The 15,080-nt window shown below is 45.2% G+C and overlaps 1 long non-coding RNA gene across 1 annotated transcript; it reads left to right on the top strand.

Moving 5' to 3' along the window:
- Positions 1 to 4,820: 4,820 nt before the first annotated feature.
- On the top strand, positions 4,821 to 14,804 carry LOC109313394. The gene is made up of 3 exons (XR_002102037.1): positions 4,821 to 6,074; positions 8,538 to 8,540; positions 14,794 to 14,804. It is a non-coding gene; the product is annotated as an uncharacterized LOC109313394 (long non-coding RNA).
- The last annotated feature ends 276 nt before the right edge of the window (positions 14,805 to 15,080 follow it).

The raw sequence follows: 15,080 nt of genomic DNA on the forward strand, positions 1-15,080 counted from the left end.
GTCTAGGTCTGATTGCAGCCTATTCCTCCCTTCTAGCATGCTCACATCCCCCCACATCTTAGTGTCATCAGCAAATTTGAACAGGGTGCTTGTTACCCCCTCATCCAAGTCACCGATGAAGATGTTGAACAGCGCAGGCCCGAGGACCAAGCCCTGGGGGACCCCACTGCCCGCATCCCTCTAGGCCGAAAATGACATGTCCACCACCACTCTCTGGGTGCGGCCCTCCAGCCAGTTGGCAACCCATTTGACTGTGTGGGTGTTGACACCACAGTCCCCAAGTTTCTTAATGAGAATGGGGTGAGAGACGGTGTCGAAGGCCTTCCGGAAGTCCAGAAAGACTATATCCACTGCTACCCCTGTGTCTAAGGATTTGGTGACCTGGTCATAGAAGACCACCAGGTTGGTCTGACAGGACCTGCCTCTAATGAACCTGTGTTGGCTGCCCCTAAGCATAATCTCCCCTGCTGGCCCCTTGTGGACATGCGCCAGGATAATTCTCTCAAAACGCTTCCCCAGGATTGAGGTAAGACTAACTGGCCTATAGTTTCCTGGGTCCTCCTTCCTCCCTTTCTTGAATATAGGAACTACGTTGGCCCTTTTCCAGTCCTCTGGTACCACACCAGAGCACCATGAGTGCTCGTACAGCCGTGCCAGGGGTCCCTCACTGACCCTTGGCCTGGTTGCGCCTCCCCTGGGGCCTGAGTGGGGCCTGGTGGTGGGGGTTGATCAGGTCCCTGCTCAGGAAAATGGAGGCAAAAAAGTTGTTAAATAGGTTAGCTTTGTCGTCTGGTGTGACGACCAAATTTCCTAGCGTGTCCTGTGGGGTGCCAACATTACCTGGTACCTTCCTGACTGCCCCCCTGCATCCTGGAGCAACTGCAGTATAATCCTTCCTGGTGATAGCCCCTCCCTTCCATTAGGTGTGCGCCTCCCTTTTAGCTAGAAGGCATTCCCGGATGCTTTTGGTGAGCCATGGGGTGGGGGGGGGGCATATTCTGCTTCACCTGAGTTTACTGTCGTGAAAGGGCTGCAGTGAATTGTGCAAGAAAAATGTTGTCCTCTTGTGTCTTCATCATATATTTGTGCCACCCATGTTTCCCCAGCAGCACACATACCTCCTTTGGGAAAACGCTCTCATTCATAGATTTACAGCAGAGTCAATACATGGCAGGTTTATTACAAAAAGTTTCCCGCCTACTTTTGTCTGGATCTTTTCAGCATCCTTTTGTGGTGTCTCAGAGGCTCTGTGCCATGGTGCCTTATTTCCTCCAGATGAGAATCACTAGGATGAGATAACATTTGGAGACCAGGAGACATCTACAGTGAGGGTGTATTAAAGCACCAATAAAAATATCTTCATCTCTGGGATTTAACCTGCCCTGCTTGTAACACCAGGGACATTAAACATCTCTGCGTTGCTGCCCCTGTATCTCAGGCATCACCATAATAAAGAAACCAGGCAGCTATTTATGGAGAACTAAGATTATAATGGATGTATCTGGGGCAGATTTTGTGCTGTGCACTTAGGCACTTTCCACTGAGGACAGAAAAAGAAGAAATGAGCTTATACTGCAACAAGGAGGATTTCAATTAGATATTGGGAGGAACTTTCTAACTGTGAGGGTGGATAAGCACTGGAACAGTTCACCTAAGGGGACTGTAGAAACTCTGTCACTGGACATTTTAAATGCAGGTTAAGTTTGACTGGGATTACTCCTATGGTTTTAAGGCTTACGGTTAAACTTGCTTCATAAAGAAGAAGTCCCTTTCTAATGAAGTTTCTTCCTTGTTGTCCTTGGTTAAATGCGTTTTCCCAGAATATAGGAAGATGTATGTGGAAGGTAAATCAAACATCTCAGAGTGGCAGGTACCCACCAGAAAGGTTAGTAACCATCACAGACTCCATCCCCAGGGAGTTATGGAGAGCAGTGGAGTGCTTTTCCTTAACCGCACCTCTTAACAATGAAAAAAAATGTTTAGAAGTCTTGAATATATTATTAAAAAGCTCATACAAATGCATCAAGGCTCTCTGCTTACAGCACCAGGAAATGCCAACTGGCCTGTAGCACAGACTTGTGAGAGCATGCTTTGTATTCTTGCTATGGCCATAAATGGCTTAAGAAAAACAGCAGAGTTCAAGCAGCTTTGGAAACCCGCAATGTTACACATAGCTCTGCTCCACTGAGTGATCAGAGCTTATCTGCAAAGGTCAACAGTTCTTTCAGGCATGGGCTATGTTTTATACAGTGCCTGGAAGGCTAGGCCTCTGGTCCGTATCTGGGATGCTTATTGATTATTGTCATAGATAGCTAATGTTAATAATATGACATTATTTTCCTGATAGATAAGTCACTTAGGGCCAGATTTTGGAGACCTAAGCTATGCTGACATTCCCAGCTATTCCAAACTCATGGGCCAGACCTCCTCAACGTATAGGACTGGCTTAAACAAGTATGGTCTTCTAAAAACCAAAATAATTTAGATTATTTTCTTTATTTTCTGAGCCAGGGTGGGGGGAGGAGGGAGGAGACGAGGTTATGTTTTCAAGTCTTTCTCCACCTGTAGGAGGGCTTTGAAAATGAAAGCTGGAACATTGTACACAGGCAGCCTTTTCCTTTAGCTCTAAAGAGCAGAAAAGCAGGGCTATTCTGATCAGTGCCTTAGTTGTCTTTTTAAATATTTATGTTGACATGAAGAGTCGCTGAAATGGTGATTCCTTTCTGATTTATTTTGAAAGCAGCTTCCTTATAAGAACTCCCCCAGAGCCCAGATCTCATTATCCCATGCACCAGCATCTCCTGTAAACTTGCAAAGCTCCTTAGATTTGAAATCATATCTCTCCAATGACTCATTTAAAAGCATCCAGCTGGTGATATTCAGCAGAGTGCTATACTGTGCTGTTTCCAACAGCTGAAGGCTTGGTCCACAGTCTGCTCCCATTCACATCAGGTTTGAAGTAACTCCATTGACTTCAGTGAAGCTGGTCTGAATTTACAGTAAGGGAAATTAGAGAAAGGTTCAGTTCACAGAAGCAGAAGTAAAGAAATGGGCAGAGAGCACTCAAGCACCATTACTGAATACAGAGAGTCAGAAGCAATAAGAGCTCAGTTTTTAATGATTTTACTCTGATCAGTAACAAAGACCATAGTGACTCTTCTGTATGTACATACACATAAATACAAATGCAGGTATATCATTGGCTTGGCAGAGTTTCTCCTGATATCCTCAAGTCTATTCTGATCAGCTTTTTATAGTCCAGGGTCTCCTGGATCACTTAAATTCCCATAGCTGGGATTTTCCTCTCTTCTTCTAACAATAGTTATACTGTACCCAGAGATACAGCTGCAGGACACACAGACAAACCTGCACTAGGCTCATGCTAGCCAGTGTGGGTAACCATCACGGTGAAGCTGGGGCAGCACAGAAGGCCCAAGCAACAGCCTGTGCAGCTGCAGTTTCTCTCCTGTTGGAACATGCTCCAGTTGCACCTCCCAAATGCAGTGTAAACATTGCCTCTGTAGCCTGCACCTGTGCATTTTAACCCCATCCACCCACCCCAACATCTGTTCTACTGCCATTACAACTACTCCTCTGAGCTCCCTCCCTGCCATGAACAGGAACATTATTTTCTATCTAACCTATGCTGCTGGATACTGCAGCATCTCTAGTTCTCTATGAAGCCAAGGCTACGGCTGCAAAGCACTCCTAACATGCATCTCGCTTCTAACCTGGAGACATCCTCACATGCTTCTAGTACAAAATATGTCTCCCTCCTACATGGAAAGGCTGCCACACTGGATTCAATGGCATGAAATTGCTTTGTCCTGGGGATATTTACCCTTGATGGGGCCAAAGTGTGATACCAAAGGCACAACACCATTTACTATGGAAAAAACAATGAGAGAGCCTATTTCATTAGAAAACCCACCAAGCCCAATGTCTGCTGGGACAGGATTTTGGGGCTATCTCTGTAAGGAGCTAGCTCCTGATCTTATCCAATACTCAAGTCTCACATGCATGTACAGCGCCTAGCACAATGTATCCTGAATCCTGTAGCCACTCACTGGCATTATCATTTACCTTGAGTCTCTGATCAAGACACCCAGGATCGCATGCCCTCTTGTTTCTGTGGCAGACTGTCCTTTCAGTGGGCCTGTGCTATGTGTCACCTCTTGAGAAATGGCTATTGCCAGAAGGACTTCCCAACAGGTCAAGCAGGACTACTTTACTCCAGTTCTTACAGGCTGAACAGTCCCCATCTTGCTAAGGGTTACTGCAGTCTGATTTCCACTGACATCCCATTGTGCATAGCTTTAGTGCCTTTCCCCACATGTGTCTGTTCTAGATGAAGGTGTGAGGAAGTCTTCGCATTTAGCTACTTTAGCTTTCTTCCATCCCCAGAGCCCTGAATCTCCCTCCAGTTGTGAACAGGGAACTGCTGAGAGTTACTTTTGTACTGCCCGGACCTGGAGGAGTTTAGTAGACTCTAAGGCAGAGTGATTGAAGGACAAAATATAATGGGAGTTAAATTCCTCTCTGCTGCATTCCCAGAAGCCCAGAGTCCCTGCCAGTTCGGGTCTTGAGGGAGTATGCATGTGTCCATTCAAGCAGTTAAATAATAAACATTCCAATAGGCAACATTTCTCCATATTGCGATTTCAGGGAAATGATCCCTTGTAAAGCAACAGGGATGTATTTGACTTGTTGAAAAATTTTCCACATGCCACTAACATCTGAAGCCCAGCCCAGATGCCCCTCTGTTGCTCACTGAACTGGACTAAGGCAAATCCAGCCTCTACAGCTGCTTCTGAACAGCACTAGGTTGGGGAATGACTTTGCCTCCTGGGGTCTGGGTTTTACATTGCAGCTTGGGACTGAAACTGCAGGTGGACTGTTTTAATGAGCACCTGGAGTGGTTAGTGGTAACCACATCTCTCCCACTGGGTATTGCTCTTCCTTTTCCTGCCCTCTGGCTTTCTCAGGCCTCCTACACAACCCAGTCTAATTTACTGCAAAAGGCAGAACTCCTGGCCCAGCCATAAAACCCCTGCCATAAAGGGAGTGGCTTTGAAAGGTTGTTCAAATGAGACTAGAGTGCTAAATAAAGATACACAGCTGTATGCTCAGAACACATCTACCCACTGGTTTCTATTCTAAATTAAAACACTCTATTAAGGCAATAGGAAATGGCTTTGGCTTTTGGACCCAGCTGGATCCTCAGATCATCTGACAGTGATACACCCATGTCAGACTAGCTGGTTTCTTATGAACACCTACATATCCTATTGTGACACACCAGTAAGAGAACTGGGCTGTGCAGGCAGCTGTTGTATTCCTGGGATGGTTACAGTTACTGAGCTACCAGCAACACCTGCTATATGCAACTATTGCTTGGCAATATAGGCTTAGTGCCAGATCCTTCAGCCCTTCCCCCTGTGAAGAACTACACTGACTTCTGTAGGACAACTCAGGGGAGTAAGAGATACAAAATCAGGCTCTCTTTGCTGCTGGAAAGTTAAGCATCTGTGAAATAGTTCATGGAGTAACCCACAGCCTGACCCTGTGTACCAAAGTGCCTGTCCCTACCCAAGCGGTAGGAGCTCATCAGAACGCTGAACTTGAGCACAGCACCGGGATCAATGTGAGACAAAGTCCGCCATAAATTCCAACAGCAAAGGCTGCCCAGCAGTGGCACATCTGAGTGTGTGATGATTGTAAAGCATCAGGACTGGATTCTGATCTTGCCTACAGGGGTATAAACCCAGCATGACTCCATTCACTGCAGTGGAGTTGCCTGAGATTTACACCAGTGTAAGAAAGAACTAAATCTGAGCCCCAGTATCTCACAATCAGAAGGACAAGTCTTAGAGTATGGAGACAGTCTGTGGTTCTCTGTCTGCTGGGTAAATAACAGGGCCCAATGTAGCCCGTACAAAAAAAAGGAGAGAGAAAAGACACTGCTGTTTGCTAGCTAAAGAGTCCCTCAGTTGGCACCACGTATTCCTGTGGAGGCAGGAAATGGCACAGGCAGAGCTTTCATAGTCACAGGACAACTCAAAGCAAAGGGATTTGTGATAGGGTTTTCACCCCAAAATATAAAAGGGAACCGATCAGGCCAAATAGTTTGAGTGTTTCTTGGGTCTGTCACTTCTTCTGCCTGTAGAGGTTGCTTGTCTGTCCAGTGCTGGCCACTGTATACCAGGCACAAGGGTCCCGTAGGAAGCTAAGACCACTCTGAGGAACAGGAAAGAGGTTTGTTGCAGTCTGCCAGCCATGGATGGATTTCAAATCAGATTAAGCCTGCAGCTCTGCAATCATGATGGGAATTTCATTCTCAAGAAACAGCAAATATATTTGGAAATATATGGTTTCACTAGCGAGACCAAGTGAAAAGTTTTGAGCCTTAAAAAAATCAAATCAAATCAAAGGTCACTACAATGTACAGTGTGCAGCACCCCCTCCCACCCTGCCATGCTTAAGGACACCCCCCAGACACTCTGCATGCTACTTCGGGTCTCCTCCAGGAAGGCTAAAATGTTACTACTTCTGCAAGCTGCCACCACACACAGGGGAAACAGGAGCTGTCGGAGAAACAAGCAAAAGTGAGTCAGTCCCACCAGCAGGTAACTAACTAGAAGGAGGCAAAAATGGAAATATCGCCTCCAACACCACTTAGCTAGAAGAATGGAAATAGCATTGGTGCTGGCCAAAACAGGTTGAAAAATGGAAACGTTTTCACAAAATAACTTCTAAATAATTTTTTTACAAAACATTTTCTCCTGCAAATCCAAAAATGTATTTACTGTGCAGTAAGGCATCTACACATGTATTACTGTGTAGTAACTAATTGGGCGTAACTTCGATACCTGCCTGATGCAGGTATCAAATTTATGCCCAAGTTGGCGTAAGTTGCCATAGTTACTATGCTGTACAGGCATGCACGTGTAGACACCTGTACTGTGCAGTAATTTTCTGTTACTGTGTAGTAACCTAAAGTACTGTGCAGTAAATATGCATGTGTAGACAGACACACCCAGTAATAATCTCCCAACACCTAAGGCATCCTCTCCATCTAAGAAACCTCTTGAAGATTCTGGATCATAGATGAAGCTATAATCCCTGCCAGCATCTGCATAGGAAACCTTGTCCCTTAGTCTGACTAACAGCTGCTGGCCACAGTATGTATGGCTCATGAGTTTGATACAATAGGAGTGGCCTCCATCAGACAAAAAGGTGGGGCCACATGGCTCCCTGGTCTAACTCCATTAGTTATGCTCTACTATGGTCTGTATGAAAATGCTGAGGGTCAGACTGGGATGCAGGAAATAGTGCTGCTTGACTCAAGCTGCACCCAGTTACCGTAAACCCACCCCACAGCTCCAGAATAGCTAGATGGCTCTGTTAAAAATGATACTCTGTGAAGTAGCAAATAAACTTGATTCTGACTCATCAGTAGGCTTCACTGTGAACTGGGGCAGGCCTCAATTCCCAAGACCAAATATGATGACCTACTTTATGAAAAGTTCAGGTCAATGGGTTTACTCTAGTATCATCATTTTTGGTTCCTCACTGCCTTGTGCAGGTGGTTCAGACAAGGTTGCTGTTATTCCTACACCCCTAGAGAAGAGATCTGGGGATACCTATGGCCTCTTTTAGAGGCTAGCCTCCAGGAATGAATGCTAATAGAGATGCCTGGTAAGAGCAAGTATGTAAGTCCAAATGATACTGATGCAGAAAGGAGGAACCATTATTTTAGTTCTGGTTCCAATCCATAGCACTGTTTTGTAAGCTAAGGTCAAACAGGTCAATAGGAAATACTTACCAGAATCTGCCCTAGATTTTATCAGACTCAGGTTGACCAGTCATGTCAGTCCTGAAAGAAAAAATAACAAGCTCAGACAAACAATAAGTGGCAGGAAACCAATCAGCAAGACATACAGGGAAAATATCTGGGAGGGGGGAGGGTCATTTAACTGGTCAGCCCTTGACAGAGCTGCACTGTACAGACTCCTATTGGGTGAGTGCTGCTTTTACACTCTACTGCTGGGGCATTTTAGTACATATTGTTCCCTTCTCATTGACACAGGCTCAGAGAACTTTACCAAGTCACTACTTCCACACTGGTGCTTAAGTTTTGATCTTAGTTACATTGGTGTAGCTCCAGAAGAAATCCATGGACTTCAGTACAAACTCTGCTGAAACCAAAATCAGACTTTTGCCCAGCTGGGGTTCATTGCAGCAAGCCACCATCTTTGTGGCTCAGGTTTTCAAAGCAATTTATGGGATGTAGATGCCCAATTCCCAATTGTTTTAATGAAAATAAGGAGTCCAAGTCTCTGAGACAGCTTTGAAAATCTGAGCCTATTTGTCCAATAATTGTTCACTTGCTGCTGAGATATTATTACCAGGTAGTCAGAACATCAGGGATAAACTTCAGCTCTTTCTGCAAAGCACTATGGGACCTCTTATTTAGTTGCCACCAGACCTGGAAGAAGGGATTTGAAGTTCCCTGATCTTCAGCACTTGATTCAGAGGCTGTACCCCTAACCACCATGCTCAATAGCTACCAGTGGCCCTTTCCTCCAAGAATTTGTCCAATCCCTTTTTGAAACCAGCTAAACTGTCAGTGTCCACAACATCTTGTGGCAATGAATTCCACACTTTAATTACATGCTGTGTGAAAAAACTTCCTTTTGTTAGTTTTAAACTGACTACCTACTAGTTTTATTTTATGACCCCTGGTTCTTGTATTGTGAGAGAGAGAGTACATAATAAATTCTTATTTACTTTCTCTTCACCATTTAGTATTTTGTAAACCCCTATAATTACAGTGCATCAGAGCAGACATGATTAGAGTCTGTTGGAGTGTGGTAATTACCTTGAGCTTTGTGTGTCTGATGTATCAGCATCCCTACACTTCAAAATGGCAGTGGAGGCAAGTTCAAGAACTCCCACCACCATTTTGAAGCACAGGGACACTGATACACAAGATGATGCAGCAGTTTAATTAGTGCGGCTCTCACAGCCACTAATTAAAATGCGCCCCTCCCCCACTGCACATGTAAAAGTGCCCAATAGGCCTACCTTCTTCAGTCTCTTCTCACACGGAAGCCTCCCCTCCCCCCCAAACCACTAATCATCCTTGTTGTCCCTCTCTAGTTCTCCTACATCCTTTTTGAGGTGCGGGGATCAAAACTGGGCACAGTATTCAAAGAGTAGATGCACCCTGGATTTATAAAGGGACATGAAATCTATTAAATCTATAATGACACTTTCAGTTTTCTTTACAAGTCCTTTCTTAGTAATGCCTAACATTTTATTTATCTTTTTGAGAGCTGCTGAAAACTGAGCTGATATTTTTAGCGAACTGTCCACAGTGACTCTCAGATATCTTTCCTGTGTGGTAACAGCTAATGTAGAGCCCATCATTGTGTGGGTAAATATATAATTTCCTGAGTGAATGGCATTTTGGGAGAAAAGCTCACTTGGCAAAGCCTTTCCAGTGACATGATCAGTGTGAGTTGATGTTATTAATCAAGGCTCCATGCCCATGTAACATGATCAGCAGTCCTCCCTCCTTTTCTGACTCTGTAGTTATTTAACTCCAGGGGAAGTCTGCCATCATAAACCAGGAGGTATTTTGTAGGTTTCAAGAAGATTACTTCAGCTATTGAGATCACTTGGAGACAGAGCTGACTTCCCCCAGCAGCCAGCTTCCCGTTGAGAATGGAGAAGCTCCAGGAAGATAATTGCAGGCCCCTATATTGTACATATGAAATCATAGGATGATTTACTACAGGGGTGGGCAAAATGTGGCCCGTGGGCTGGATGCGTCCTGCCAAGCCACTCTGTCCAGCCCATGGGGCCCCTAAAAATTTCAGAAAATTAATATTAATCTGCCCTGGGCTGTCTGTCATGCAGCCCTTGATGGCTTGCCAAAACTCAGTAAGCGGCCCTCCACCCAAAATAATTGCCCACCCCGATTTAATAGACGCCCATTCCGCCTTAGTTTCCTTAAGTGCTAAATGGGGAATTTCCTCCAGCCCCTAGGTTCACATGGGAACAGGAGGCTTAATTTGTTCATATTTGTATTTGTTAGTATTTGTATCGAACTTTGTTATGATTGGATGGAAGGAACTAGAGAACTCTTAAATCTAATTCTTTAATAGACTTTGCTGAACCATTTCAGTGCACCATTTAAACAGGACTCTAGCTGGACAGGATTAACTACAGCTTGACTGGCCAGCATGAACCAAGCCAAACCATATTATAAACCATCTGTGATACTATGAGCAACAAGATGATGTCTAAATGGCTGAAAACAGCAGCACATGACTCCATCAACATTACAGTCCTGTTTAACTGGTCATAGTCATACATATACGTTAATCAAGTCTGCTCCAACATGCATGTACGTCTTACATGCTGGACCTATACATGTACAATGTACATATACAGTATTCTATGTAAGACACACCAGAACGCACATGTGCACATGCACAAATCAAGCTCTTACAATCATGAAATGCTATAAATGTTCTTAGAATGTATATGCGTAAGAGGTGAAGCATAACTCCTGCCATTTATTTTATATAAACAAATGGCCTGACAGTTTCTTTGTGTTTTCCCCCTACCCTTTAGCCCCTGCTTCTCCAATGATTTTCTTGCTATTCCACATATCAGATCTTTAATTTCTCTGATTTGGCTGGAAATCTTCAAAGACAGTGACATCACAATAGGATAAGGTTTGGAAAGGTGCAACTCAGGATTTAACAGAGACATTTACCTGTTGAATTTTAGGACAGTATTTCCCATTACTTAAAGGCTGGGAAAGTTGCAGATCAGGTGGCCTCACTAATCAGCTTGGATTCTACAACATTTCTGGGTTTCAGTAGTGCTCCCGACATGGTAGGCACTGCCCCCTTTGTTTGATTTGCAATAAAACTGTTCCCTTCGCAATTCACCTTAAAAATATAGTCTCGCTGTCTCTCATGATAGTATGAGATGTATAATGTAATACAGAATATCATACAGAATCTGACACAGCACATGTATACTAGACGTAACAGCGACTGTGCTAGAGTAGACTCGGAACCCAGCTAACCAGCTGTAAATCCTGACTCACTTCAGGGACAAGGTTCACACTGGTGCTCCTAAAAGTAGAATCTGTCTCTTTGTACCTCAGCTGAGAAATGAGAGCCTGATTTTTAAAGGAAAGCCTATAGGCAGAAAGAATGATCAAAGCCAAGTAATGTTTTGCTGAAATATCAACCAACTGCAGCACTGAAGATTAACTTTCTCTTCTGTCCTGTATTAGGGAGAAAATGATTGTTTCCTCAATCTCAATTTTTTAATAGTAGCTAAGATACCGGCAAGTACCTGTCACCTGTTTGGAGGAGGGAGAGCTCCCATTGGGAGCTACATATGACCATGTGTGTGCTCCCTGCTTGTAAAGAGACTACGTTATGTGCCATATACATAGAGCAGATGCTTTAATTATGGCAGACTGCATGCTCTACTCAACATCCATCCAACTTTCATGCCACTGCCCTTCCAACTTATTTCCTCTGTCCCCTACTTCCGCACCTGACACTGCCACCTACTGTAAGCTCCCCCATGCCATACCAGCACTAAGCTGCTGCAAGCTTCCTTGCAGTCAATTTTTAAAAAGATTTATCTACTTTCCATCAGTAACAGAGAAACAAATGGAAGAGCTCAGCAGGAATGGCAAGTACAAATAGGCATGAAAAAGCATATGGAAGAGCCATAGATCACTACAGCCCAAAGTGTGCCCAGGAGGAATCGTCTTTACCATTGGCCCTGATGTTGCCTCCTGGGAATGGTGGGGTGCTGTCTTCTCCGCATATGTACATCTGTGTCTCCTGTCTCCTGCACTGCTTGTTCTGGAAGCAGGACAAAAAAAAATTTAAAAAAATCAAAAGATACCTCTGTTGATAAGCTACTCCTAGCCTGCTGTAACTCCTGCCCACTCCTACTTTCTCCATATGCAAGAGATGGCCTTGCAAGGTCAATCACTGATGCAGGTGAACTGCTGCTGGAGGCCAGGAGTCTTCCTACAATCCTTCTTCTGCTCAAAGGCCTGCACCTCACAGGAAGCTCCTGCAAGCTGGGTAGATAGCCTGTAATAGGGGGCCTTTCCTGGGCCAGTTTGATGTTGGCCTGCCCACCTGACTCTGGCCTGTCTCTCTCTCTCTCTTCTGCAATGTCTTGATGATAAAAGATTATGATGTTATTCAAATGGGAAGATGCCCATTTACGACCCCAATGACTAGGGGTGATTTCCCCAGCTCCAAACCTTCCCTTACACTGGGGCCCATGCCTCGCAGATAGCATCCCAGGCAGCTAAGTTCACCAGTAACCCTTCACCCTCTATGACTGTGGTCCTCTCTCCAGGACCTTTGGCCTCCCTAGGCCCTGGCTTCGCCTTTCAGGCCAGTCGAAATCCCGAGCCTCTTGCTCTGGGCATCCCTGTCTTGTGGGTCCCTGGCCCTTTTGCCTCCCTTGGGTCCCGGCCCCAGTTCAGGTGCCTTGCCTTCTTTTAACCCTCACAACTCTGCTGTATCAAATGAGCCTCAGCCCTCTCACTGTTCTCTCTACTCTGAGCTGTCTCCAGCCAGGACTGTGTGGGGGATGGATGTTTTCAGGCACCCCCTACCCGCCTTTCACCAGGGAGGTTCATGGCACTGGCATTTCCTGGAGCTGCTGTGCCACTGGCAGTCCCACCAGGCCTCCCTACCCTGGTAGGGTGCACTTTCTGGTCATGCCCAGGACCTGGGGCCTCCTCCATCCCCATAGCACCAGCCCTTATCTCCATGATTTTGTGAACCTCAGCTCAGCCAGCTGAAGTCTCTCTCACTGCAGCCAGCAGCAAACTGCTGGTTCACCCTATATATAGATATATCCTGGGTCTCAAAATGGCCACCGCCATCAAGCACCTGGCTGCTTGCTGCCTGCTCCAGCCCTTAAAGTGGCAATCTCTTTTCATATTTTAATGAGGATTTTTTGGTTTGGTTTAGTTTGGTTTGGAGAGCGCTACATCTCAGCAGCCTTCTCATTCCTCTAAGACCCAGGAAGGGTGTCCAAGGCTAGGATTGAGACCAACTCTACAGACCCTTGAAAGGTGGGGTTAAAGGCTTGCAGATATAATCACAGTTCTTATGCTCCTGGGAGACCAAGGTATGTCCACTGTGATGCTGGAGTCCAAAGTGGTGAGGGACCCATCATTCTGATCTGCTTCCCCCCCCCACATAGGTCAGCAGAGCTTGTCCTACCCAAGACGGAGATAGAATATGCCACATCCTTTCGAAGAGGGTCCAGAGGAGGGCCACTCGTATGGTTGGGGGCCTCCGTGGCCCCCAACCATATGAGAAGAGGCTGAGGGACCTGAATCTCTTCAGTCTCTGCAAGAGGAGACTGAGGGGGGATCTTGTGGCTGCCTACAACTTTATCAGGGGCCACCAGCAGGGACTCGGGGAAAGTCTGTTCGCCAGGGCCCCCCTTGGAGTCACCAGGAACAATGGCCACAGGCTGAGGGAGGATAGGTTTAGGTTAGATATTAGGAAGAACTGCTTCAGTGTAAGGGTGGCCAGAGCCTGGAATAGGCTTCCCAGAGAGGTGGTGCTCTCACCTTCCCTGGAGATCTTCAAGAGGAGACTGGACAGGCACCTGGCTGGGGTCTTATGACCCCTGCCACCCCTGTGCTCCTTCCTGCCTGTGGCGGGGGGTCGGACTAGATGATCTGTCTAGGTCCCTGCTGACTCATTGATTCACTGATACTATGAAAGCCTCCAGCAAGGACTGTACATTCCCAGAGCTCCCACAAGGGTGGGAAATCTTCAACTGTGTAATGGACTTTCCTGAGGAATCTGGCTAAAAATATTAAGCGGAAGAGGAAACCCACATAACTTAGGCTTCCTCTTCTTTAACATACCCAGCACAAATTCTCTGAAGAGCTCTCTGGGTAGTATGGTATTCATCAGACAGGATTCAGCAGATCTGCACGTGTTTTGTGAGGCTCTGGTGAATCATTCACTGGCATTCAAAATTTTACTCAACGAATGGGACACACCAACTGCTGGCCTTCTTTACAGTATCTATAAAGTATCCAGAATAGGAAACGATAAAGCTCCAAAACTAGCTACCTAACTCACTGCTAGATTTGAACCCCTTCTTCACAGTCAAACATGTATCTGCAATGGACGCCATACACATATGATGCCAAACATTCAGCAAAACTGGTTGAAATTTTTCTGCTATTGACATACAGTGGTCTTTGTTAAAAACATTTTTTCTTGGTGGACAACATTTATTTTGCAGATACTGTCCAGGAAATATATGGAAACACAACACTGAACATTTTTTACATACTAATTTTGGAATTTTTGGAAACTAACCGTTTTAACCATAAAGTGTTTTTGATTTTTGTTGTTGTTGTTGAAAACAACTCACAGGGAAGGTTAAGAAAAGCAAGTCCTTACATTTTCAATTTTTTTCCCTACAAAAGGGCATTTTTACCAGCTCCAACCTTTATCCTAATAATGCAGATCAGCCTTGAAATTTTGTGACTACTAGAAAATGAGGATGCAGTTGAACCAAATTCAGCCTCTAGTATTTGCAGAATACTGACATTTGTTTTCTCCAGTATTCAACCAGTTTTTCGTTCCTCTGTAATCTTGGTCTCTTGGCTCAGCATTTTCATCTGAAATGAGAACTCATTTGCAAGGGCTAGAGGTTATTTGGGATCTAAAGTGAATGACATTTTTAGATCAGGCAGAACAGAGAGGTACTACATGGTGAAGGCAAACAAGCTCGGCACTCTCACACCTCAGTCAGGCAGAATATTGAGCCAAAGCATTTCCATATTCTGGTACCTAATATTGACTGGCCACAGAGCAGCACTACAGGCTTGGATCAACTGTCTACTGAGCATGGCTACAAGGACATGGGATGGAATGAGATGGAGGGAAAGCAGAACCTTTCTGGAATCACTGTGCCCAGGTGAATCCACACTTGACACAGATCCTTACTAGGCCAGCACAGCAAAGGCAACACTACAC

The sequence above is a fragment of the Crocodylus porosus genome, unplaced genomic scaffold (assembly GCF_001723895.1).
Source record: "Crocodylus porosus isolate Cpor-Errol unplaced genomic scaffold, CroPor_comp1, whole genome shotgun sequence".
Classification (NCBI taxonomy): domain Eukaryota; kingdom Metazoa; phylum Chordata; order Crocodylia; family Crocodylidae; genus Crocodylus; species Crocodylus porosus.